Source organism: Podarcis vaucheri (genome assembly GCF_965113315.1).
Source record: "Podarcis vaucheri genome assembly, chromosome: 4".
NCBI classification, from domain to species: domain Eukaryota; kingdom Metazoa; phylum Chordata; class Lepidosauria; order Squamata; family Lacertidae; genus Podarcis; species Podarcis vaucheri.
The window spans coordinates 67712769-67737125 of NC_138762.1; the positions used below are offsets into that span (position 1 = coordinate 67712769).

General features: G+C 42.2%; 1 protein-coding gene and 1 long non-coding RNA gene across 4 annotated transcripts in view; one reads left to right on the forward strand and one right to left on the reverse strand.

Annotated features, from left to right (window-relative positions):
* Positions 1-20683, reverse strand: part of LOC309531241 — a 31895-nt gene extending 11212 nt beyond the window's left edge. Inside the window, exons 1-2 of the long non-coding RNA XR_014219168.1 lie at positions 20054-20683; positions 19677-19723 (exon numbers count right to left, since the gene is read on the reverse strand). This is a non-coding gene — a long non-coding RNA (uncharacterized lncRNA). The remainder of the gene's footprint in view (positions 1-19676; positions 19724-20053) is intronic.
* A 187-nt stretch (positions 20684-20870) lies between these two features.
* ADGRG2 (adhesion G protein-coupled receptor G2) overlaps positions 20871-24357 on the forward strand; it is a 40619-nt gene continuing 37132 nt past the window's right edge. For 2 of the 3 annotated variants that reach the window (XM_082220566.1, XM_082220564.1), the window contains exon 1: positions 20871-21000. The gene's annotated coding sequence lies outside the window, so the exon portion shown is untranslated. Of the gene's footprint in view, positions 21001-21422; positions 21873-24357 lie in introns of those variants that run through there. The other variant, XM_082220565.1, reaches the window with a different exon arrangement.

A 24357-nucleotide genomic window follows, 5' to 3' on the forward strand; every position in this document is an offset into this window, starting at 1 on the left:
GCAGCAAATCCTGATGTACCGTATTTTTTGCACCATAACACTCACCTTTTTCCTCCTAGAAAGGGGAAATGTCTGTGCGTGTTATGGAGGAAATGCCTACAGGTGGCATGCCTATGGATTTTCCTCCTCTAAAAACTACGTGCGTGTTATGGTCGGGTGCGTGTTATAGAGCGAAAAATATGGTAGATCTTTATTCCTCTCTTGTTCCTGATGTAGATCGTCACTCAACCCTTCTTCCCTGGAAGGAGTGTGGCACCATTTGGAGGTTTGCCTCAGGTGCCAAAATGTCTTAGGCCACCCCTGCTCTGCTGAGTGAAGTGTGACAGGTATCTATAAAACCTAAAATCTTCTTTGTCATGGCCCCTCAGCTATGCAAGTGCCAAGTATGGTTTGTTTTGTACATGTGGATTTTTCAGCTCTGGAAAATGTTATTAACATTTTAGTCACATTCAAATCAATACAAAAAGCTAACTTTTGTGCCATTCCCTTAATTTAAAATGCAGCCCATTATACTGTGTGGTTAGAGAGCTTTGCTGTGTGTAATATAAATTTATAAATGATTTACAAAATACACATAATCCAAGATCACTTGCATTTCTGTTGAGGGTGACTTATGTAGTTGGACTAGGAATAAAACATGGAAGCATAGTCAATTAGTAATGAAGATCAGTTGAAATGAGGGAAATTATTTTGACTGGAGAACGATGAAATTGTACACTGACTAATGCATAATTACCAGCAAGTAATAAGCAATGCACAAAGAAACGTTTAAAATATCACTGAACATATTTTGCATTCAAGCAGATGTTGTAAATGGGAAATGCTTTTTAGTAATCAAGCAAATATATTTTAAAAAACAAAGTAGTCTTGCCTGCTGCAATTAAATGCAGCTCTTCAAGTCTTCAAGCAGATCCTGTCCAGTCATGTTTGGGTGTTCCTTGTTCTGTCTGAACATCTTGCTAATGTCAGTTACATAATTAGAATTTGTGGCATTGATGGATGCAGGTGTTGAAGCTACGTCACTGCACATGAAGAATGTCGAAAAATATGCAATCTGTGGCTAAGATTAAACTATAAATTATAGTTAAAAAAAAAATCTTGAAGTGTTGCCTTGTTACACTTGGTAACAAAAGAGCACAGGGCTTGCAAGTGTCCATGCACATAATTGCAAATTAAATAAAAACTTGCTAGAATCTTTGGTTTGTTGTATATCTGGGCTTTAATGGTGAGGCCTATACATACCACTTTTCCCTACTTTTCCCTGATTCCTCCCTCCTTACAAGGGCAAGTTTGTTTGAGAAACTGGTAAACGAGCAAGAAGGGCCTGCAGAATGCTCCCCTGGATAAACCAATTTGGTGGCTCGTTTCCTGCTTTTTGAAATTCCATATTTCATTAGCAGTATTTCACTCAGAAATAGCTGAAATTGTTGTTCTATTATATCTATATATTGCTCATGGCTTTGTGGGGTCAGTATAGGAGTAAATTTAGCTGGAAAATGATACAGAAAAATGAAAACTGCACAATCCTATACATGTTTACCCAAAAGCAAGTTTTGTTGAGTTCTGCGTCGTGTCCCTCAACTGTCCCGATTCAATCAGGACACCCCATTTTGGGGTGGGTATAGGATTTCGGTCTTTCACATACTAAACTCTTACTTACAATTTCACTAATGCAAATCTTGACTGTCTCTTCTATATATCATGCTGTTAAAAATCTAGCTGCCCAAATATGATGCAACAAACCATTGCGGATTGAGGGCTTGAGGGATGGACATATCCTATATTTCAGTACTTATTCAGGTAGACCCACCTTCCTAGTCAAGGTGCACAGTACCTTAAGGCCAGCAGAAGATCACACATGCACCTTGCCTCCCTCCCTGGCAATAAAATTATAATAAAAGTAAATTAAACAGCTAACAACTTGCTGCCATTTCATCACACCCAAACCAGCTGCCTGAGGTGATTGCCTAATAAAAACCTGGACTCAGCCATGAGTGACTATTGATTTTTTAACAAAATGTATACTTCCCATCCATCCTCTAAAAATACTTTTAAAAACCATGCCACAAATATTGCGCAGGAGCTTTGACAATTAAATGGACCGTTTCCAATATTATGTACATTATGCTATTTTTTCACTTTATAATGTTTATCTGGATCACAGCCAAAATGTACTGTTTCAATAAAACAAAATCTTTTGTTACAACATAACTACAGCTACTATAAGAATTCCTAAGTGTTCCATATTGTTACTGCTACTTTAAAACTAACTTGTGAACATTGAAGAGCTGGTGATCATATACACTGTGCAATGCCAGCTTAGCTGACAGGTGATGATACTGAAAACCAGTGCTTTTTTCCTTAAAGAAATGTTTAGGGGTACTCTCATTTTCCTACTCATATTGAAATAAAGGTAAAGGTAAAGGTACCCCTGCCCGAACGGGCCAGTCTTGACAGACTCTGCGGTTTGTGCGCCCATCTCACTCAAGAGGCCGGGGGCCAGCACTGTCCGGAGACACTTCCGGGTCACGTGGCCAGCGTGACAAAGCTGCATCTGGCGAGCCAGCGCAGCACACGGAACACCGTTTACCTTCCCGCTGGTAAGCGGTACCTATTTATCTACTTGCACCCGGAGGTGCTTTCGAACTGCTAGGTTGGCAGGCGCTGGGACCGAGCAACGGGAGCGCACCCCGCTGCGGGGATTCGAACCGCCGACCTTACGATCGGCAAGCCCTAGGCGCTGAGGCTTTTACCCACAGCGCCACCCGCGTCCCATATTGAAATACTGCCCCTCAATAAGGCCAAACTTAGATTCACAAAATGTTTAGAGGTATGCATACCCCTGAAAAAAAGCACTGCTGAAAACAAACAAATAAGTCCATGACATTTTGAAAGCCATAAGATTCTTAAACTATTGCCTTCTAGGCCCACTTACGTAGGCCAAACAGGCCTTGGCTGATATTTATAAAAGTGAAACAAGAAAATAAAAAAGAGCACATTTATATTGGGGACTCTCGGCATATTGTATTCTTTTAAAATAGTGCGCTTTCCATTTGTGCATTAGTTCTGACTTCTTCTTTAACTGTATGTTTTAAAATTATTCTAGGAGAAATGGTGTTAAGAAGGCAGACATTAATTTTATCGTTCTTGGCGTGGCTGTATTTGCACAGCTGAATATATTGTGCCTGTATTTTACACTTCTGTATATTTTTCAGGGCTGTTTAGAAGATACAGCTTAGATTGTCAGTCTTTCATGCTAAGCCTTTTCCAAAAAAATGTACAGTGCCTGGTGCAGGAGTTGCCACCCCAGCACCTAGGGGTGCCATGATGCCCACAAAGGCCTTCACTGGTACCCCTAGCAGGAGCCCCAGGCTCTGAGCTTTCAGTTTTTTAAAAAAAGCCTCTAATCCTCCCAGAAAGAAAGAAACATTTGGAGGGCATCAGGTTCATAGAATCATAGAATCATAGAGTTGGAAGAGACCACAAGGGCCATCGAGTCCAACCCCCTGCCAAGCAGGAAACAAAGTTGGGCAAGACATTATTAGATGGTCTAAACCCCTCACCCAACTCAATGATTTTAACACTGGATGTGTGTGTTGGGGTCTCAGTATGGATGTCTCAGTATGATTACTGAGAAAGGCACTTGTCTTGAGTAAGTGTGGCAGAATCGGTGTTCAGAAATACTGTAACACACACTAATAAGAACAGTGTGGTATATTGACTGGTGTAGCAAAACAGTGTGTTATATTTTCAAACAAGGATGGGCATGATAGTTGTGTAATAGATTTTGCATCATACTAGAACATGGGATCATCCAGTGAAGTGGAATGTTGGAAGATTCAGGGCAGAGAGAGAGAGAAAGCACTTTTTTTGTATAACACCATAGTTAAACTATGGCATTTTCTCTCACTAGATGTAGTGATGGCCACCAGCTTAGATGACTTTAGAAGAGGTTTAGGCATGGAGAATAGCTATTGATGGCTACTAGTCATGTTGGCTATGTTATTCTTCCATCGTTGGAAGCAGATTTCTGGGAATCACACATGAAGGGAGTGCTGTTGCATTCAGGCCCTGCTTGGGGGCTTCCCATAGGCATTTGGCTGGTTGGCCACAGTGAAAGCAGGATTCTGGACTCAATGCATCTTTTGCTTAATCCACCAGGGCTGTTTTTAATGAGTAGCAAAGGAAGGAAGAAAAAACCCACTCGTTCATGTTTGTACCTAAATGTAAATAAACTGTGTGATATCCTTTGGTCAAACTTGGGTCCTTGTCCAACTATGACAAACTATAAATGTCTTCATCAGTTGTCTCTTGGCATGAATTTACACTTAATACCAAATCTTGTTGTTCTCCCTGGAATTATTGCTGGCAAAACAAAATCTGCTTTAGATTTGCAGACAATGGATCCCCTGACTTAATCAGAACAAAATCTCAGCAGGAAGCCCATCGTGATCAAAAAAACAACTCTTCCAAGTACATGGAGACAAGTTGCTTCCACAGACTAGCATCAACCAGATTTCTGTGGCTGTAGCAGCACCATATTGCCTGAAGTGGTAGCACCTTAAAACACCATTAGTAATTAGTTTTAGAGTTATAAAGAGCAACAGTCTGGAACAGAACAGGCTAGGAGGCAATGTTCAAAAGGACACAGCTCATAAACCATATTTCTAATATCTGAGTGGTTGTATCATTTTTGCACTACACAGCATTTTTTCCACACATAGTAATTACCAAGTTTTGATAGCAAAATATTACAGTTAAATGGTTGATCCAAGTCCCCAAACTTCAGTAACAAACTTGGCCATGTTAAATGCTGCACAAGTTATAAAGAGCTACAGGTTGAAGTTGTTAGTAAGAGCATGGGAGCTCTTTTTTAAAGTACACACACACACACACACACACACACACACACACACAGCATTCTCTCCCACTCAGTGACCTTGCACCTTGCACACAATGTGGTGTAAGCTTAGAAGTACACATAAAATAGCAGGAGCTAGTAAATATGGAAGGGACAAATGGGCTTGTAAACAGAATGACATAGATATCTATAGTGACGGTGTTACCAACAGAAACAAGGGCTTTTCAGAGTATTGAGGAACAGCAGCATAATGTGACATGTCAGTGCAATACCATCAAGAGAGAACTGGCACCTTGTAACACCACCACTTCCCTAAGCTGTTGAAAGGATAAAATCCTTGCCCTTTTTGATATATGCATCTGGTTCTATCATCTGGCATAGAAAGATATAGAATCATAGAATCATAGAATCATAGATTCAGTTACAGATAGGTAGCCGTGTTGGTCTGCCATAGTCAAAATAAAAAAATTCCTTCCAGTAGCACCTTAAAGACCAACTAAGTTAGTTCTTGGTATGAGCTTTCGTGTGCATGCACACTTCTTCAGATATCTGAAGAATATCTGGTATCTGGTATCTGAAGAAGTGTGCATGCACACGAAAGCTCATACCAAGAACTAACTTAGTTGGTCTTTAAGGTGCTACTGGAAGGAATTTTTTTATAGAATCATAGAGTTGGAAGAGACCACAAGGGCCATCGAGTCCAACCCCCTGCCAAGCAGGAAACACCATCAGAGCACTCCTGACATATGGTTGTCAAGCCTCTGCTTAAAGACCTCCAAAGTAGGAGACTCCACCACACTCCTTGGCAGCAAATTCCACTGTCGAACAGCTCTTACTGTCAGGAAGTTCTTCCTAATGTTTAGGTGGAATCTTCTTTCTTGTACAGTGGTGCCCCGCAAGACGAACGCCTCGCAAGACGGAAAACCCACTAGACGAAAGGGTTTTCCGTTTTGGAGGCGCTTCGCAAAACGAATTTCCCTATGGGCTTCCTTCGCAAGACGAAAGCCCATAGGGAAATCTCCGGGACAGTGGGGAAGCGCAGCTCCTCCGAAGGCTGGCGGTGGGGAGAAAAGCCCTTCTCCCCGAGCCAACCTTCGGAAGGCTCCTCCGAAGGCTGGCGGTGGGGCGGAAAGCCCTTCTCCCCGCACCAGCCTTCGGAAGGCTCCTCCGAAGGCTGGCGGTGGGGAGAAAAGCCCTTCTCCCTGCGCCAGCCTTCAGAAGGCTGCTCCGAAGGCTGGCGGTGGGGCGGAAAGCCCTTCTCCCCGCGCCAGCCTTCGGATGGCTGTCCTGAAGACTTGCGGTGGGAGGAGGGTTTTCCTTCCCACCGCCAACATTCAGAATGCTGTTCTGAATGTTGGTGGTGGGGAGGAAAAACCCTCCTCCCACCGCAAGCCCCGGGAACAGAGGAGAAGCGCTGCGCCCCTTCCCCTCTGTTCCCGTACCTGTCCTGAAGGCTTGCAGTGGGGAGAAAAGCCCTTCTCCACACCGCCAGCCTGGCAAGCGGTTTCCATAGGAACGCATTAATTGATTTTCAATGCATTCCTATGGGAAACCGTGCTTCGCAAGACGAAAAACTCGCAAGAAGAAAAAACTTGCGGAACGAATTAATTTCGTCTTGCGAGGCACCACTGTAGTTTGGATCCATTGCTCCGTGCCCGCTTCTCTGGAGCAGCAGAAAACAACCTTTCTCCCTCCTCTATATGACATCCTTTTATATATTTTCAATCATATCACCCCTTCACCTCTTCTCCCGGCTAAACATGCCCAGCTCCCTTAGCTGTTCCTCATAAAGCATCATTTCCAGGCCTTTGACCATTTTGGCTGCCCTCCTCTGGACACGTTCCAGTTTATCAGTGTCCTTCTTGAACTGTGGTGCCCAGAACTGGACACAGTACTCCAGGTGAGGTCTGACCAGAGCAGAATACAATGGCACTATTACTTCCCTTGATCTAGATGCTATACTCCTATTGATGCAGCCCAGAATTGCATTGGCTTTTTTAGCTGCCGCGTCACACTGCTGGCTCATGTCAAGTTTGTGATCAACCAAGACTCCTAGATATAAACGGCTTTGAGTGTTCTGAAGACAGGCTTGAGTCTCAGTGACTCAAGACCAAAAGTGAACACACACATGAAGACACCACAAAGAGAAGAAAAATGTTAAACTCTGAGAAATTTGGAATCTAGTCCTGATCATTTCATTTTATCCAAAAAACTGTAGTCTCTATATTGTTTATAGCTCTCACTGGCATAATTTATCATGCCTTCAATTATTAAAAAAAAACAGGTTTCCTTACACTGAGTCATTTATACTGAGGAAAAAATTCAATGGTTTTTAAATAAAGAGTCTTAATAAAAGAATAATAATTTTATTAATGTTTAATTTTTTATATAAAACATATTTTAGATATTTATGATATCCATTTCACAGATGCATATTGCTACTGACAAGCTGTGGCATATATGAAGATAGGCATTTCATAAGTTGTTCATAGCGTATCAGACTCTGGAAAACCTTATAATAAGAGCCTAACCTGGGTTTGAGGTTGCTAGAACTGATAGCTGCACACCAATTCAAACTAGAATTGAGGGTTACACAGCAATAAATTAATATAAAGCATGTGATTTTACATCACTATGGATTGCAGTGAATCTTTCCCCCATCGTTGCTGGTTGCCCCCAAACTAGTAGACTCTAGTTGCTTTTTCCCCTAGTGAGAATTAAGTCTACTTGGGAAGAGGGAACAGCCAGATGCAGTGGTTTGCAGGCAAAACGTGTGACTTTAGCTCCTATTGATTTGTGCCAAAATATGAAGAGTGACAATAACTTAGGCATGACTCAATTTTGCCATGTCTAATTTGACCTTCTGTATTAATTCACAGCACCGTTTTTAATGTATAGAAGCCAATACATGTGAAGTTTTGTTTGTACAGACTTGGCCGGCTGAGCTGTTTAATAGATGTACGCAATGTCACTCAGCATAGCTTGGCACAACCCACACTGTTCCATAAGTTTTCAGCACTCCCAATTTGAACTTGTGCCTCCTCCCTCATGTTAATTCCAGTTTTAAGACGTGAAGCCAACACATGATCTAATACAAGAAATTCAGCATATAGCTTTTTTTTTTAATTCACAAATTGCTTCCAGATTAATAAGAGCATTTTTGGTTGTGTTCTTTGGCTTACTGTCTTTTGACCCAAATCTCCAAATTTTTTGCTAATACCAGCTTAGCAATAGCCGACTAACTGATCACTATACATTGTCATTTTAAAATCTGAATATTAGTTTGAAAATATCTCAGTTGAGTTATCCTTAGTCCAGCTGATCTCCTGCATGCAAATGGTTCCAGTCTGTTATATTTTGGTTTACAAGATCACCGTATATGTGCAAAAATAATGTTTAACAGCCCCTCTGAACTGTTACCAAATTTGCTTCTGTACCATCTTAGAATGTTTTGCTGGGCATCACTGCTACAATGTCTTATACAATTCACAGCGCTTGCTGCAGTGAAACCTCTGATAGCGTGGACCAAATTAGACATGGTGTTCTCATGCAAATAGCAGCTGTTGTGGGACCCTATCCAGGGTGGGGGCAGGATGTATGAAAATGGCTTTAACCCTTTGTATCTGCTACAGTCCAAATCCACATTCCATTTGCATTGGAAGGAAAGTACCTACTTGCACCAAATGGGTGCTTTTCTCCCAATGCAAATAGCAGCAAGTTATGTGTGATCGGGACTGGGCCATGGGAGGGGCTTTCAGCAAAGCTTCTATTTGGTTTGGCCCTCAGTGCCAGAGTTTTCACTGCAAAATGATTTTTTAAAACCCTTGCAATTATTATGAGTGATATCAAATTAAGTCATACTCAGGTTTCCTCTGAGTATGAGTAATGTTGGATACTCTCTATGTTAATGTCATATGTAGTTGGGACCTGACTGCTGAAGAAGTGTGGTGCCATGAAATGTTCAGTTGGCCTGGCCAATGAAGAGCTTTCAGTCCAAATTTTGTGAAGGAAGGAGATATTATCAGCTGTGTGAGAAAAAAATTGGAACACACAACAAGGATAAATAAAAAAAATTCCTTCCAGTAGCACCTTAAAGACCAACTAAGTTAGTTCTTGGTATGAGCTTTCGTGTGCATGCACACTTCTTCAGATACCTAGTCAAAAAAAAATAAATTCCTTCCAGTAGCACCTTAAAGACCAACTAAGTTAGTTCTTGGTATGAGCTTTCGTGTGCATGCACACTTCTTCAGATACCAATATTTTGACTATGGCAGACCAACACGGCTACCTATCTGTAACAAGGATAAAGACTGGGAAGAGGTCGTGGGGCATCGGGAAGCAAAATGGACAGGACATACAGAGCCAAGGGAGCTAAAGGAAGGATGCAGAAAAGATAACAGACCAAGAAAGGAGAACCTAAAGCCTAAAGATGGAAGTTGGACTACAACTTGCATGAGCCCCAGGCAGCGTGGCCAATGATTTGGGATGATTCAAGCTGTGGTCCAATATCTGCAGAGCCACATGGAGGCAGAGAATGATGTTTAAGAAAAAAGGGCTCACAATACAAGATGGGGAATTTAGTGAAGGCTAATTCCCTTTGAACAATCTCACAGCACTTCATGTCAGAGGAGCTGTATTTTGGGGGCGGGGTGGGGGAAGCTAGGATGTGCTAGGCAGGCCCACTGGAAATTGAGGTCATGGCAATGCAATATGTTTAAAGTGCATTTAACACATTTAAAGCACACGGCTTCCACCAAACTACAGTTCCTAGAATTCTTTGGGTAGGGTAAGCTATGTGCTTTGAATGTGAGTGAAATGTTTTAAATGTATGGTGTGGGTGTGCCCTATGTGGCAAAAGGAAATGGTTTGAAAAGGAATAGACAATGGGGAATAAAGGTGCAGTTGAATGGAGGTGTTAAGGTAAAAAACATATCAGGGCTCTGACTACTGGAAAGGAGTGAGCAGGCAAGAAAGGTTGGCAGGATCTATTTTTTTTTAGCAGGGGTTGGGAGTGAACTGCGGTAACTGCCACACATGAAGGGACAAAACAGAACTCTAGCTGTGTTCACACTCCCATTTACTCTGCACCCAGGGTGCTCCCACTGTTGGTTTGGAAAGCAGCATACATAGCCAAAATCTGTATCTATCCTGTTATCTCTTGACAATGTAGTATTGGTGCATTTTCCCCCAGCCAACTTTGATCTGAATTGAGACAAAGGACCACCTAGCTGTGTTTTAAGATGGTAATGTGTACACATTCTCTGCTTCAAACTATGTTGGAAAATGTTATTTTTCTTTCCAAAGCAGTGATACTCTCCACTGAAAATGTAATCACAGGACCAGAAGTAATTACAGTACAGTACAGGTTTTAGCTTTATCCTGTGCATTTACTGGGCTACTGACTTCACACTGGAGGGATCTACTCTAAAACTCACTCAAAGAGGCTTTGGGGTTGTTGTCATGCCAAGTGGATAATCTCCTTTGTGACTGAGTGAAGATTCAAAGGCAGTTTGTGATTTGGCATGGGGTGGGTTCTGCTGTTCAAAGGAAAACAGTTTTAAAAATCCCTTTGACATGTTTAAGTCCTTGGATACACCTACTGAAACTCTTGGATCCTGGCTATTATCTCTAGGAAGCATTGTGTAAGAATTTGCCATTAACAGAAAAATGACAGAGACTTTGCAGAGATGTAAAAATTTTTTCCCTTTAAAATTTCAGAAGGAAAACCATATTGGTTGGGTTTTTGTGTGTGCCTGAAATGATATTCCAGAGCCTTCCCTAACCTGGTGCCCTCCTAGTGTTGTTTGACTACAACTTCCATTAGCCTCGGCCAATATGATCATTAGTCAGTGATGATGGCAGTTGTGGTCTAAAACACCTGCAGGGCACCAGTTGAGGCAGTTGGTCCAGCACAATGGTTCTCAAAGTAGGTGGTGGGATTACCTAGGGGTTTGCTAAGAGACAAGAGGATGCTGAATGTGTCAATGACTATCATATTTTGAAAAGCTAGTATCACTTGATGAAGTTCATCCATTTAGCTCTGTATTAGTTAATGTAACAACATCATAGCAAGTGTATTGCCTGCCTGAAAGTTGTTTTGGACCATTGTGACAACAAAATGATGGATATTATTTGGGCTTTGGACATACATGTACACATCAAGAAGAGGTCCACCACTGAAATTGCTGTCCATCTACAAGCAGAGACAGTTCTGTCTGTTTGTGGATTTTGTAGATGTGCTACAGAACTGACAGCATTACTTGTGGGGTGGTCACCATGGGTCTTGCAACATGCTGTGGATCTGGCTTCTAATATTAAGATAAAAGCCCCTGTTAGAGTAAAACAGCTTTTTTGAGTTATTATAGCTGGATTGCTTGCAACTTGGATCTTTAAAAATTGAATTTGCAGAATGCTAAGTGTTCCAGGATGAAAACACATTGCCAAGTTCCACCCAGAACAAACTTTTATGGCCAAGCTACAACTCCTTGAAAATATGTTTGCAAAATAGAAATGCTGACAATTTTTTATAAAGAACTATTGCTATAACTAGGAGCTTTACTCAGGTACTATCTTCAGAGCTCCTAGGCTTTGGCAACTTTCTTTCCCACCCCTTTCAATCTTGTTTGTACCATCCACTGGAATCTGGATGATGTCAGCCTTTCAGCACCTTGGCGTCTGTGTTAGAAACGTTGCAGTCTGTTTGGCCCTGGCCTGATAGAAGCTCCTTTATTTTTAGGGCTGTCACCTCTCTTGGATACCAAACAAAAGGGAGGCTGTCAATTTGCATAGTTAATTTAAAACATGGAACGTGCAAATTGCCTGTTGCTTGGCATTAAGGATACGCTTTAAAAGCCAGAGGTAATAAACTTGTAAAGAATGAGAGGCTGTTTTGACATTCACCGTGGGTTCATCTCTACTTATTTTACAAGAAAGGTGGGAATTCTGGGGACAATTCTCAACCTTTTGTGTTATTATCCAAAACGTTGTACCCTTGAAGAAACTGCACAGTGCTACTTTATTTGAGTACCAACTGCTGTTGCCATAAACTGCAGACTTATTGTGATGTTGCAAGGAAATTCACAGCAGAAGTGAGCCGGAGCCAGTCTGAATTCCAGTTTGCTGGAGAATAAAACCAAGAACTGCAAGTCCCCTAGCTTATATTAGGGTCCCAAGGAATATTCATTCATCAAATGCCAATCTGTTCCAATGAATTGTTCCTCCTGTCCAACAGAAATTTAATAAGAGGCAGGCAAGTCATATTATTGATACATATGCAAGTGGAGAACCCAGATAAGTTAACTCAAGTGTTCTCCAACCTTGTAGTCCAAAAACAGCTAGAGACCAAACTCCCATCACCCCAGCTAGCAAGACTAGTGGTGAGGGATGGTGGGAATTGTAACCCAAAAACAGCTGGAGACCCAAGTTTGGGAAACACTGAGTTAACTGAATCTCAGGTGTCTGGGTGTTGGTTTTACATCTGTTTCAGCTGCCTGGTCAGCAAATGTCATTCATTTAAAAGGGGAGGTGCCTGGTTTTAGGATCATGGAAGTTTCATTTTTTTTCTTAGTAGAAGCTGCTCCTCAATCATGATACTGTAGCTACCAGTCTGGTGAAGAAAGATACCACAAACGTACTTAGATCTATTTATGACTTCAGGTATTAAGCATAAGAAGAACTCTGCTGGATTTGGCAAAGGCTCACCTACTCCAGTATCCTGCGCTCACAGTGACCAACCAGATGTGCAATGGAGGGCTGCAAGCCGGACATGAGCGCAATGGTATTCTCCCCACCTGCGATTCCAAGCAACTGATATTCAGAGGCATACTGCCTCCAACAGTGGAGGTGGAAAATAGCCATCATGGCTAGCAAAAATTGATTACAAGGCAGCAGAAATTCCCTGCTCAGGTGAACCTCTCTTGCTCAGATGAAGTCCTGATTGCGTTGTCAACCACAGATTTTGTTTTTCATGCAAGAACCTTCCAGTTGCTAGAAGAACATATCTATCAATAGTTGCCTTAAATTTCATTATTTGTTCATTACCATCACTGAATCAGTAGGGAAGGGATGTCTGTCTGACTCTAAATACTGTAGCTATGAGGAAAGAGACCAAAGCAGTTTCCTACCTCCACATTAAATTCAGAGATAAATATGGGGCCTGGAAAAAGAAACTGGAATTGGAGGGTGATGACAACAAAAGCTGAAGAAATAAAAAGGCAGATTAAAGTCCTGCCAATATAGGGTGTGATGCAAAGCCCCTAGCTTTCAGCATGCCTTCCAAAACAAGCAAATAGTTCAGACAATTTTTTTGTTTTTAAAAATCACATATAATTCATTTCCCTCTCTCTTTTGGGAAAGTGGATATATTTTTGAGTTGGTAAACTTCAAGAACACTTAGCTGTGTCAGCATTATATAACAATTTGTCCTACAAAGGCTACAAGCTGTTGAAATTATACGTAATTATTTATAATATTAGCTATTAACCTGTTACAGCCTATTTGTCAAAGCTTTCTCACTTTGTCATGAATTGCACGGTTAACTAGGCAGTCCCAAGTGTTTCTCCACTGGTTGCAGTTTGTTCCCAGTCTATAATATTCGATTTGAAGCTGAATCAATAGGGACTCTCCTGTTTTGCTCCAGCGGCAGAATGTTCCTGGGTGGAGCCAGATTCTTTTCAGGAGTCATATCAGATAATTACTCAACAGTCAGACACAAATGAGGGGTGTGATACGCCTATGATGTGGTAGGTTACGTTATCACTAATATGATGACCTACTTAAACTGAAGTTGTGAACTTACTCAAAATCCCTCACTCCTATGAGATCTTAGGATGGGGTGGGTGATCAAGCTTGCTGGCAATCATATAATCTTAAACGGGAACAGTTCCCTCAAAAATCACATTATAGTGACATGTTGCTGGCTGCCCATTGATGAAGGGAAAGTGCACTCTGCATATTCAGAAGTACTTGTGTGGGGTGGTAGCCAGTTCTTCTCCCCTTACAAGTCACTTCCCTACCCCCTACCCTACTCCCAGGGTTGGGTCTTGTCTTCCCACCTTAGAATCTCTGCAATCTTGGCCCACCCCATTTTCATTCTTGCTGGAATCCGCTTTCCTAATACTTTCCTTGTGCATAACACTGGTGAACCAGACCTCCACAGTCAACAGGATTTCAACGGAGGGTTCAGTCCTGCTCAGTTTGATTACATGTGTGTGCTCCTCTGCTGGGAACAGGCACATGCAGCCAAAGCACAGTGTGGGGCTGTGCCACTCCTCCTCCCTGTACAATGCTCTGCCCCCAACAGCTGCCTCAACATGATTTGGATGAACCATAGATCTGCCCAGTTTGGCCTGATCTGGTTCGGGCTTTGAACTTTGGCTGTATCCTATGCACAGTCCTATTTCTTTCTTTTCAAATTTGGTTAAAAGCACTGCAGTTTGGAACAGTTTTGTGCACCATCTTGATTCAAAATATCATCTGATAGCATCCAACCACAGGCCAAAGGCCCACTTTTCCGTCATGCCCGAGTGTCCAAATCAGCACATTTTGAAACCATAATGCCAAACTGGGTGAAGATAACTTCAGAGACTTCCAGTTTAGAACATTTTGGTTTGCCAACATGATTCAAAATGGCACCCATATTAAGATAAATAGATAAAAACTGCCTCCTCTGTTTTGAGAACCACCATGCTAAGTTGGGTGACAATATCTCAAGAGGCGTCTGAATGCATAGAGAACAGGTGGATACTTTCCCAAATACACACACACACACACACACACACACACACACACACACGAAGGAAGACTTAGCAATTTTCATAGCACATAAATATCAGTTCATGCTACTTGTGCCAGTTCAGCCTTTGCAGCAGTCACTGCAGCGACCCATCTGAAACATTAATTTGCTATTTAACGTAAGAACTGAAACAGAATGCTTCTTTGCAGTACTAATTACACATCAGACTGCATATATCATCTACTTTAAAATGCAAACAATTATAAATTTGACTATTAACCAATAGGTTTGGGATTGTAATTTTACTGTGCTTTACTGCATAGATTATAGAGAGAAAATATTTAGATGGTTGTAAACCACATTGTGCTTTCCACAGCCAATGTTTTATGCATTGAAAAAATAAGTTATGATAATTTTTGGGATGTTTTCTAGAAAATGTTAGAAACCTAATATGATGTCATTTCTTATTTACACAGTCTGTTTCAGACAAAATGCACACACTATATTTTTAGATAAAAGTTAAATGGCATTCAGTTTCAGGATCTGATTTAGATATGAACTACTGTTTCTAGATCTGCTTCACTTGCAGAGAGATCATGTACTGAAGTACTGTCATTCCAAAACCTGGAATCTGATGACAAACCATGCCTGGTTTCACTCCAGTAATTCCACTGGACACCGCCCAGTTCTAAAGATTTACTCTACTGCAGCCAAGAGAAATTACTAGACTTTAGCTTTTGTCTTGGAAAGTGTGGATTTCTCCCACTTTTGACAACTAGCAGGGTATTTTGTTAGTCAGAAGGTTACTTGCTTAAAGTTTTCCTCCTTGTTATGATTCATCAAGACTCCACTGCACACCCGTTTCTCTCTTTCTGGATTTTTACATGACATCAATAAAGTTTATGCTATGAGAGGGACTGTATTATAAGAATTCTGTTCTGTGACATGGGCAGCCAGCTTGTGCCACAGGCAACAGGGATTGATGGTACAGGTGCAGTGGCGTAGCGTCGGGGGTGCAGGGGGGGCCGGCCGCACCGGGCGCAACATCTGGGGGTTAGGGTTAGGGGGCGCAAATCCACGGGTTAGGGGGCACAAATCCACGGGTTAGGGGGCGCAAATTACTTGCCTTGCCCCGGGTGCTGACAACCCACGCTACGCCACTGTACAGGTGGACAGGTCAAAGAGATGGTGATGATGATGATAATGATAATTAACAAATTTATATCCCTGCCCATCTGGGTTTCCCATTATATTAGCTATGCCAGGGTCGGGCCTCTTACCTACTTCTCCTGATGCTGCCTGCCTCTTTTTCTAGCTCAGTAGACTAGGGACAAAACTACAGCTATGAATCTAAGTGGATTCATATCTACACATGTGGTACGCATATACACAGACTATGGTAATTGAAGCAAAACCTTCTCTTGATCATGTGTTGGCCAGGAGATGTGGCTGACATTTGTGTCAGCATCTAGGGGATGGGACTAGCCTGCACATTCTCAATAACCCCTTTTTGTGTTTGGCATCCATGGAGACTGAAAGGCTGAAGAGGACTTCAAAATCAATCAAAACAGAATGATGGGCTGCTATAGTTTTATATCTTAGGGCTGATTCAGTTCAAGTTAGTTGCCTCATTTATTTATTTTTAAACCCAACCAGTTTTCATCACAGCACCCTGAAATGTCCACAGCAACTCACAACTTGACCAAACTTTTCTTAATCATTCTACAAAATGGCAGGCTATGGATAACTCCTATTTTACACTTTTAAGTTCCTTACATGGGACATAAATTTAGCTACGTTTTCTGGTGCTAAGTCTCAAGAGGGGTATGTGTGTGAATGAAGTTTGGAGACTTTCCTGGGCATGACTAGTTGTGACATTGGTGGGCTTTTCTCATACTTTGGACTTGTGCCATGCTTACAACAATTCTACTTGATTAATCCTTCTTGATTAATCCTTGCAATACACACAGTGCTGCTACACACAGTGCTGCTTGTCAGAGAATAACAGTTGCCCTTCTACATGGTTCGGGTGTTGCTTTCACTGAGAATTGGCTCTTCTGCCCATTCAGAACAAGGGGTTGTGTGTGGGGACCCAATGGAATATTCATCTCAGCCTTGAGCAGCAGGATGGTTGAAAGAGCACAGAAGGATCCTGTCCTCTATAACTGCAATCTGAATACAGTATAAACATATAGTGTATCAGCAAAAGTAAGTATTTTTGAATTTGCAGGAACCAGAATTTAAACTTCTGTCCAGAAGGACAAGATTTAGCTTCACACTTTGTAAGAAAGAACAAGAAGGGAAAGAAATTTTCCTGGAAGAAACAAGGCTGTGCAGAGTATCATCTGCCCTAAAGGACCTATTAGGGTCACTTTAACCCTAATTAAAATAGCCCCTCACATGGTGCTCTTAGTCTACTGACCTGCTGAATCCATAGCATCACAGCTCCTGAATGTTTCACAAAATACTAAGTGTGGTACACCAAGACCATCCTTAGCTAAATGGCAAGTAGCACTGTGGATGTGTTGTGACACAATTAGTGATTATGTAGAAGGTTTTTTTCCCTTTAGAAGTGCTACAACTTTCAGGTTATCAGGAACACTTCCTAAGAAAGCAGAACAGCTTAATTGCTCTGTGAATTACATATTTCTTTTTCTTTTGCAAAATAAAAGGTTAAATATTACATCCAAACTGGACCAATGGGTTTATTATCATGTCTTTGAAAATCTATGAAACACAGGTTGAACAACAAAGAGGTCACAGTATGTATAAAAGTTTTTTTTAAAGGAACTTAAGTCATTTTTAAAAGCAACAACACAAAAACCACATTGTGACCAATATGCAAAAAGTAGTGATGTGAATTGCCTTTGATCTTGAGGTTTGTGTACATCTGTACACAGGAAACATGCAAAGCATTATGTTTATATGCCATTGTGACTTGAAATGCACTTAACGTAGAATGTCTGCATATAAACTGCTTATTGGGTGATACTTAATTATGTTTTACACCGAGTGGACCCACTGGCATTAATGAACATGACTAATTCAATAGGTCTACACTGAGTAAAACTTACTTGGATTGTTGAATTGTGTTGTTAATCTGCTTTATATACAAATTTTCTGGTTTATATGAATTGCAGCTCACACTAATAATGTTCTTTGCCTCTAGTCATCATTATAAGATATTACTCTTACTATACACATCCCCAGAAAGGTTTACAATATCACCTTATTATCTTTGGGTTAGTCACTGCAGTACTAGCACATCGGTTCCAGGGCAGTTTTAGGATCACCAGGACTAAACTGGTCATTTGAAGATGATCCTTAGGCCATTCTCCTTGAAGTGCCTATTCTGCAGAGTACTCTATGGAGCTCTCTTGGGCAAACTTGTTTGATTATTGTTGCTTCATATTTGAAAGGGAGTGGGGTTTACAGTGAGTACTACAATGATCCTTTTCTCCTCACTTTGAAACAGGGGTGCCAACTTGAATAAATATGGGGGGCAGGTAAGCTCTGCCCCACATAATCGATCACAAGACATGGTGTGTGCACACCATTCAAATGGCAATGCCTATCAACTTTGGGGGGTTCTTGGTCCCGTCAAATATTTTATTGGTGGGGCCGAAGGGACCTCAGACTCTTCTGGCTTCTATGTTTTGAAATGTATTATTATTATTATTTAACAAACTTTCTTTGCTTGCATCTGCATAACATACCAAAAAGAGTTTTCACAGTTGAAATGTGTGAAACAGTGCAATCCAATATATACTGCAGATCCCACTGTGTTCAACTGGACTTACTCCCAGGTAAATATGCATGTGATTGCAACTTGGTTCCACTATTCTTTGACTGAACTCTCACAACAATAAATTACATATATCAGAGAAACAATGGCATAGATTACAAAACTAAAATGAGTGGTTTAGATTCCCACTACACATGACAACACACATGCATGTGATTGCACAGAGCTGTCTTTTAAGAGAATTTTAAGGCTCTCCATATCTACCACCTCTACAGTCTTTGCATCACTGACATTCATCTGGCATTAGCAGCTTGGAGGCTGCAGTTCTAACATCAGTGATGTTTTTGTTTTGCTCAAAATGATGCCAAACATTTTTATTTAATAATTATTAAAAATTAAATATGTGCATCATGTCTAGATAAAAACCACAAGGACAAATGCTGATTCCCAACTAGCTAAGCTCCACAAGCACATCTATGTGTGTAATAAAGTTAAAGGGACCCCTGACCATTAGGTCCAGTTGCGGACGACTCTGGGGTTGCAGCGCTTATCTCGCTTTACTGGCCAAGGCAGCTGGTGTTTGTCCGCAGACAGCTTCTGGGTCATGTGGCCAGCATGACTAAGCTGCTTCTAGCGAACCAGAGCAGTGCTCGGAAACGCTGTTTACCTTCCCACCAGAGAGGTATCTATTTATCTACTTGCACTTTGACATGCTTTCGAACTGCTAGGTTGGCAGGAGCTGGGATCGAGCAACGGGAGCTCACCCAGTTGTCGGGATCTGAACCGCCAACCTTCTGATCAGCAAGCCCCTAGGCTCTGTGGTTTAACCCACAGTGTCACCCATGTCCCCATGTGTGTAATAGGACAGGCCTAATGTGATAATCTAAAATAAGAGCAGCAAGTGTGTGTCTATAAAACAAAGGGGGCGGCTGAATAGGACATAGCATGCTGTAGGGGAGGGATATCTTGTTCAACTGAAGGGCAACAGTCCCTCCTGCACAACCTTTGGGGTCAGGGGGCATGTGTCAGTGATGGGTGGGACCAGAGGCAAAATTGGGTGGAGTGATGAATGCAAATTTTACCTTTGTACACACATTCACCTAGGACACTGCTCTCTATCCTCCATCCAGGGAAGCATCATCACGGTTGAAGGATGCATTCCAGGCAGACAAAAATGCTCAGGGAGAGTTTAAAGCATGGCTAGTAGTGGCTGTGTGGCTGGAGAAGAGTTCTGAGAGAGCCAGGGAGATTGGCCTGGAGGGCTGCATTTGGCCCCTGGGGCTGAGCTTCCCCACCACTGCCAAAAGACTATGATGTGAAATAAGTGGGTTACTTACTTTTTTCATTGCAAAACTGCTGTCACCTGACATTAAGCAAAAGTCACCTAAAAGGAAAAGGAAATAATTAAGGTTGATCAGAAAAGGCTCTCTGAGTAGCTTCCAGTTCACAAAAACTTAACAGTCCCTGCCCTCAGGCCTACACTCTTAAAATGACATGACACAGAGAAAATTAATTGGGAGGAGGAAATACCAAAAAAAAAAAGATTCAAACTGGAGAGGAGGAGACGGATGTGGCAAGTGACAGAGAGGGAAAGCTCCTCCACTCCACATTAATTCTCCTTTGCTTGCTCAAAGCTTATTCAGTGGGTAGACGATGTCTGCTTTTTATTGAACATTCGTTCTGATTTGTTTATGAGCATTCATTCTGCACTTACCCTGATCTCCTTACTGTCAGGGTATTTGCATGTTTTCTCATTCATCATCTGTTCTTCCCAAACTTTTCATTGCATTTCCTCATCATGGTCCAAATGGCGAGAAGCCCATACATTTTAAAAAAGTGGATTTCCTGCACTAGAGCGCTTTAATCCACCTTAATACTGCAAAACCTAAAGTTCCAGCACACACGTGAATCCTTTCTGTAAAACACTGGTGGCCAGGGGGAACATTTATAGTTCTCCATGGAAGCACCTATAGGCATTCCCAGCTCCTCTTTCCCTGCACACGTGGCCGTATAACGGCCATTCCCTAGTGGCACCATGCAGTTGACATTATTTCCACTGTGTTCCTCCGCAGTTTAGTATGGGAAGCTGTGGTGCACCTAAATCAAGCCACTAACAGGCCTGTGGTATGGATGTGCTGAAGTTTTCAGCTCAGTAGTGCAGAGTCCTCCACTTGTATCTCCGCCTGGCAAAGGGCAAAGGTAGCAGCAGCAGGTGGCTTGGAAGGAAGACATCTCTCTGGCTGGGACCCCGAAGAGCTGCTGCCAGTCAGAGTGGGCAACACGGGGGGGCAGATGGTCAAGCCGGGCAGCATCCTCCTCTCTGATTCATTCTGACTAGTTTTGTCGGTTTCCGCCTTATACATTAGAAAGTCCGAGGAGGGAAAGACGTGCGCCCACCACCACCAGCACCCCGACACGAACATAGACCCCGTCCTGACGGCTAGGACTGCCCCGCGTCGTCTCCGGCTCTCCAGTTTCCTCCTCCCGCCCGCGCCTCCCCTCCTTCCCCTCCCCTCCTCCCCGCGCTGCCGCTTCCACTGCTGCGCCGCGCCTTTTCGCCTCCACTTCAAAGCGCCCGGGCGCCTCCACACCACAGAGCGGCGGCGAGGGGCGAAGGAGGACCAAGTTTCTGCTCAGGGCGCTGGAACCGGGCAGACGCAGGTGCGTGTCTGCGTCTTTAAAGGGGTCGCGCGCAGGGCGGGGTGGCGGTGGGGAGAGACTGCTAGGCACCCAAACAGAGGGGAGAGGCGGCGAGGGAAACTCCCGCCTCAGGCAGACGCCTCGTTGGGACCCCGAGGCTGCCGACGGTCAGGACGAGTTGCTGGAGCGACTGAGGTGAGAGAAGGGGCACTCGCTGCTTTGTCGTCCTCCAGACGTCGCCAGCTGCCGTCGGGGCAAGGAGGTGGGTCAGGGAGGCACCGTAGGCAAAAAGAGCGAGTTGCTCATACAAGTTTGCCATCTGTGCGGGGGGGAGGAGTCTTGTCTTTTTTTTTTTTTAAAAAAAGAGCGTATTATTTGGGCTGCGTAATTAGACAAAGGATGAATGGAGCAGGGGGAGTTCCCCCAGAGGAGTAGCAATGGTTTCAACCGCTGAAGGGTTCAAGGACTAGCTCGTATGAGGAAGATGCTTGTGTTGGGGAGGCAGAGGGAAATTCTCTATTCAGTTTTTCCGTCAGTCAAGCTCCAGAGAAAGACGAAGGGAAGTCAAGCCAGGAATCAAAGAGCCACAGACGCATGACACGTTTTCTTTTTCTTTTTTAAGAAAAGGCAAAGTAGTTTCAAGATTCCTCACAAGTTTAATTTATTGGATTAGAAGCGAAATGTGCTTTTTGCTGTGGTCATGGAATGATCAACAGGTGTAAGGTTTGTCTACACAATGCTAAATCTGTAACAAGAGGAATTGGCAGGCAAGAAGTCGGAAGTAAAGAAGTGGATACCCAGTGAAAAGGATAGCTATTCCATCTCCTAAAATCCACTTACTTCTTGTCACACCTGCTCCTAAGAGGTGTTTGAAAGTTGTTTGGAGAGAGGAGGTAACAGTACTGGCTTTCCCACTCTTCCAGAATTGTTGAATGGATCTGGGAATTCAATCTGTGTTATTGATTTTTTTTAGTCCATTTGAGATAAAATAACAAAGGAAAAAGAACCCGGTAGCATAGATTGTAACAACAGCCCCACAGTATACCTTGTAAGAACAAGAAGAGATCTGTCTTTTACCTCTGTTTGATTAATCTAATCTTGCAAATATAAAGTGTGTTATGGTGTAACTAATTTACCTGAGGTAACTGTGGAGGTGTCTGTTACTGTGGACTGTAATAGGTCACCTTGTACCCATTAGTCATATGCGTTAGCACAATGCAAAGTTAAAGCATTTTTCAGGCCCATTAATTTCAGTGGGACAGAATTAAACATGTTAAGGCGGCATTTCTAAACTTCCCCTGCTAGGAAATGAGTCCACTGAATTAATCAATAGGACTTTTTTCTGGGTCACTATATATAAAACAATCCTTGCTTGAAGTGCTTAACTTCAGCTACTAGACTATAGTATTGTCCTTTGAAATGCTATCTAGAACAAACTTAGTTGGTCTCTAAGGTGCTACTGGACAATTTTTTTAATTTTTAAAATATATTTCTAACCAAACTTGGACACTTTTATGCCCTGTTCATTCATTGGAAGAGTTGAGACAAGCATAACTCTCCAATTTAAATCAGCGGAACCAATCCTTTGTATGTTTATTCAAGACTTAATCCCACCTTATCCAAGGGGTCTTGCTTGCAGATACCTGTGCTTAGCAGGAGGTTACTCAGAGGCAGTGTGTAGGCAAAGGTCCCATGTTCAACCCTTGTCATCTCCATGTCGATCAGGATGACTGCATTGTGTCGAACCTTGGAGAACTACTGCAGTCAGTGTAGACCAGGGGTTGCTAACCTTTTTAGTCTGTGGGCAAATTGAGGTTTTTGAGGTTGTGCCGTGGATAATACTCTGCTGGTTGCTTCTTTCCCACCTGCCCTGAATCAGCCCCCTCCTTGACATACAGAAAGAATGAGAGCATGTACACACCCATACTTTCCAGAGGGATATTGGGGGAAGTCAAGTTCGGTAGAGTTAATGTGAGCCTTGACAAGCACATAGAGCTGGAAGAGTGGTGCTCTTTCCCAATCTGAAAGAAGAGCTCGAAGAAGTAGGGAACAGTACCACACTTCCAGCTTCCTCCCTTAGCTCTATATACTTGACAAGAAAAAGGAATCATCCTCACCACCTCCAGACAAAGGGAACAGCGAGGGGCTTGTAGGCTTTGTGTGCCCACAGGAACCACATTCATGATTTCCTGTGTAGAAAATACTGAACTGCAACATTCAGCAATTTTACCATTGCATGGCACATATTTTTTATTCTTTGTAATACCAAACTGGAGCAAGAAAAAGAAGGAAGTGTGTTGCTAAGTGCATGTAAAGAGCATTTCATATTTGCTTATTTTTTATTATTTTTAAAAGTCAAGTTATGCCCTGTTTTTCTTTACAAAGAAGAACACCCAGAGCGGTGTAAATGTAATTTCTGTGGGACATGTGATGAACAGCACTTAAAAGGGCCTATAATGCTTGTCTTTTACATTTCTGACAGCACATTGCCCAATCTCAATACATTTGTTTTAAAATAATGAAGATTAGGCTGCAAATAATATAGAAGGCATGGCTGGCTGAACAGGTTTTTCGGTATGTTTAGGGATAAGGTGAAAGAGTTCCTCAGTTTAATGAAATGTAATACAAGTTCAATCTTTTATGAAAGAAAAAAACCAAATGATTTACTAGCAGAATCAATCTGGGTGAAATGCACCCAGAAAACACTTCAAAATCAGGCATTTTTAAGCACATGTTTAACTTTCCCATTGAAACCAGTGACATATTGAAATTAACTTTGGCTGGGACATGGCTTTCATCCTGTCACCTTTCACCCTTTTATGATTTGGGGGAGGAATTAATGTTACTTTTCACTCTTAAATTTTTTTATTGAAAAGTGCTCAGCACCATGCTCTAATTTACCAGATTGTGTCAGATGTTGTACACTGCATTGTTGTACAAACTGCATCGTTCTAATGGCAGGTGTGTGTCACACTGGTATTAAAATGGTCTCTTCTGTGGTTTTGGGTTTCATTATTTACTCTCAGTGCACTTACCTTAAATCATCCTCCTGTCTAATGCAGATTTTTTTGTTTGCTGGGCATGTGTTCAGTTCTGTTGTTGTACATCTGGGACTAGGGTCACTGGATGCAGGTGAAGACTTCACTATTGGGCATACTCACTGTTTTGGATCTTTGTGATGGTAGTTTATTGAACAAGCAAGAGTGGGAATAGTATATGGCAGTGCTGCAAACCAGGAAAAAGAAATGGACCTGATATATCATATTACTAATATTATGGCAGGTTTTAGGAATTGTGAGATTTCTCTTGCTCATATTTGTGGAATATTTTGATGTTTAAAACCAAAAAGGCCAAGTGTCCTATTGTTTGGTTCGCTTG